The following is a 3,502-nucleotide window of genomic DNA, read 5'->3' as shown; positions in this document are numbered from 1 at the left end:
GTGATTTAAACCTAGGAGGGACATACACACAGGGACCAGTTCAAGCTCCAGACTGATCAAAGTCAATGAAGAAACAGGAGAGAGTGCAGATGATATAAAAAAAACTGTTCACAGAAGTGATGACAGAAAACTTCCCAAGCAAGGGAAAAGAACTTGACATGCAGATAAGTGAGGCATATAGGACTCCAATTAGCCTTGATCAAAAAAAAAGTACACATAGGCATATAATTGTTAAGATTACAGAAACCCAACAGAAGAACTAAATTCTACAAGCAGTTAGAGAAAAGAAACAAATCACATACAAAGGAAAACCCATCAGAATCACAGCAGACTTCTCAATGCAAACCCTCAAGGCAAGAAGAGCTTGGAGTGACATATTCCAACCCCTAAAGGAAAACAGCCTGCAACCCAGATTGATGTACCCTGCAAAACTGTCTTTCAAAATTGATGGAGAAATAAGATACTTTCCTGACAAAGAGCACCTTAGGGATTTCATGAATACCAAACCAGCACTCCAAAAAATTTTAAACAAAATTGTAGGAAAAGACAACAAGGATCACAACCCCAGGAAGCCCAGCAGAATAAATCCACCAGGCTCAAAAAGAAATTTAAAGAAAAGGGGGAGAATCCAACAAAAAGAAAAAGTCATGACAATGATAAGTCAATACATATCAGTTATAAGCATCAATGTTAATGTTCTCAACTCATCAATCAAAAGAAATACACTGGCAGAGTGGGTCAAGAAGCAAGATCCAACAATATGCTCCATACAAAAAACACACTTAATTCAAAAAGAAATTCATACACTGAAAGTTAAAGAATGGAAAATAGTACTCCATGTGACAGGAACCCGAAAAAAAGCAGGAGTAGTAATCCTCTTTGCAGATCAAGAGGATTTCAAACAAACATTGATTAAGAGACACAAAAAAGGACACTACATCCTTGTAAAGGGAAGAATCCAAGAGGAAGAGATGACAATCATAAATATCTATCCACCAAACACTAGTGTGCCCAACTATATAAAACAAATGCTAATGGACATGAAAAATCATATAAGCACTAATACAATAGTAATGGGGGACCACAATACCCCACTGTCACAAATACATAGATCAACTAGGAAAAAAATACAAGCAATGAAATACTAGAACGCAATCACACTCTTGAATAAATGGATTTAACACATGTTTACAGAGTTTTCCACCCCACAAAATCAGAATACACATTCTTTTCAGCTGCACATGGGTAGTTCTTCAAAATAGACCACATACTCCTTCATAGAACATATTTAGGAAAGTGCAAAGGAATGGAAGTTATCCCCTGTATATTATCAGACCATAGTGCGATGAAATTGGAGATCAATAGCAAAAGAAACCACAAAAATTACACACACACACGGAAATTGAACAACACACTTCTGAATAACCAATGGGTCACAGAGGAAATTAAAGAAGAAATCAGACAGTTCCTACAATTTTTTTTGTTAAATTCTTTTATTGGTACATTTTAGGTATGCAACACAATTGCATTTCTCATTGGGAATTGTACCTTTACATAATGCATCTTGGTTCTTATTTATTCCCCATTCTTAGCCCTCCCTCCCCTATTTACAAAGACTTTATTTCCATTTTTTCCATTTCTCATCATTTTTCCTTTCCCTTCTTTCTTTCCCCTGCCCCTCCCACTACCCCTACCCCTTTGGACCTTTTCCTTCTATTTTGCATTATCGATTATTCATTCTAATCATTGGTACATTTTAGGTATACAATATAATGACATTCATCATTGGAAATTTGCATCTTTACATAATCTCTCTTGGTTCTTATTTTTCACCCTTGCCCAGCCCTCCCTTCAACCCCTCCATTCCTCCCTATTTACAAAGATTTTGTTCCTATTTTTCCATTTTCTCATATTAATCCCATTCCCTTCTATCCTTTCCCCTAGCCCTCCCACTTCCTTCCCCTTTGCCCCTTTTCTTCCTATTTCACATTACCTATTATACATTTTAGTCCTTATTTACACTTGCAGTTTCTCACACCAGAGAAACTATTCAGTATTTATACATGTGTGTCCTATTTATTTCACTTAAGAGTATCACCTCAATGTGCATCCACTTAGCTATAAATGTGTCTAATTTCTCATTTTTTATGGCTGAGTAGTACTCCATTTTATAAAAAAAACCACATTTCCTTTATCCAGTCTCCAGTTGATGAGCATTTGGGCTGTTTCCAAGTTTTAGCTGTTACAAACTGTGCTGCTATGAACATGGGTGCACATATATCACTGTGGTATGATTCTTTTCATTCTTTGGGGAAGAATCGCAGCAGTGGAATAGTGGGGTCAAATGGGACTTCCAGTCATAGTTCTTTGAGGTATCTCCATACTGATTTCCACAGGGGTTGCACCAGTCTACAATCCCAGCAGCAGTGGAGCAGGGTTCCTCTTTCCCCACAGCCCCGCCAGCATTTGTTATTGGTTGATTTCATGATAGCAGCCATTCTTTCTGGACTGAGGTCGAATCTTAGCGTTGTTTTCATTTGCATCTCTCGAATGACCAGGGGTGTTGAACATTTTTTCATGTATTTATTTGCTATTTCTACTTCTTTGAGAAATGTCTGTTCATTTTAGATGCCCATTTTTGCATTGGGTCTTTAAATTTGGGAGATCTGATCTTTTTAAGTTCTTTATAGATTCGAGATAGTAGACCTTTGTCTGAGGAAGAGCAGGTGAAGATTTTTTCCCACATCGTGGGTTGCCTTCACACTGCTGGTGATTTCTCTTGCTGTGCAGAAGCTTTTTAATGAGAAGAGATCCCACTTATGGGTTGTTTGTGCTAGTTCACGGGCAACTGAGATTTTGTTCATAAAATCTTTTCCTACGCCGATGTCTTCAAGAGTTCTACCTAACCTCTGTTCCAACTGGTTCAGAGTTTCTATTTTAATATTTAGATCTTTAATCCATTTTGATTTTAGTTTAGTGCATGGCAAGAGATATAGGTCTAGTTTGGATCTTTGGCAAGTTGAAACCAAATTTTTCCAGCACCATTTATTGAAGAAGCTATCTTTCCTCCAGTGAGGGTATTTGGCTCCTTTATCAAAGATGAGATGGCTGAGTGTGTCTGGTGTTGTTTCTGCATCTTCTAATCTGTTCCACTGGTCCTCAAGTCTGTTTCTTTGCCAGTACCATGCTGTTTTTATCACAGTAACTTTGTAGTAGAGTTGAAGGTTGGGGATTGTGATACTCCCTGCCATGTCTCTGTTACCTAGAATTGCTTTTGCTATTCTGGGTCTCTTCTTGTTCCAAATGAATTTTTGGATTGTTTTCTCAAGGTCCATAAAGTATGCTGCTGGAATCTCAATTGAAGTTGCATTAAATCTATATAGCAGTTTTGGAAGTATGGTCATTTTCACTACATTAATCCTTCCTACCCAGGAGCAGGGGATATCTGTCCATTTTTGGATATCATCTTCAATCTCTCTTTTCAGAGTGCCATAGTTTTCAG

The sequence above is a fragment of the Heterocephalus glaber genome, unplaced genomic scaffold, assembly GCF_053883595.1.
Source record: "Heterocephalus glaber isolate CG9 unplaced genomic scaffold, H.glaber_assembly_v1.0 deba00001461, whole genome shotgun sequence".
NCBI lineage: Eukaryota > Metazoa > Chordata > Mammalia > Rodentia > Bathyergidae > Heterocephalus > Heterocephalus glaber.
The sequence above is the reverse complement of the archived record's forward strand: the minus strand, read 5'-3'. Positions refer to the sequence as shown.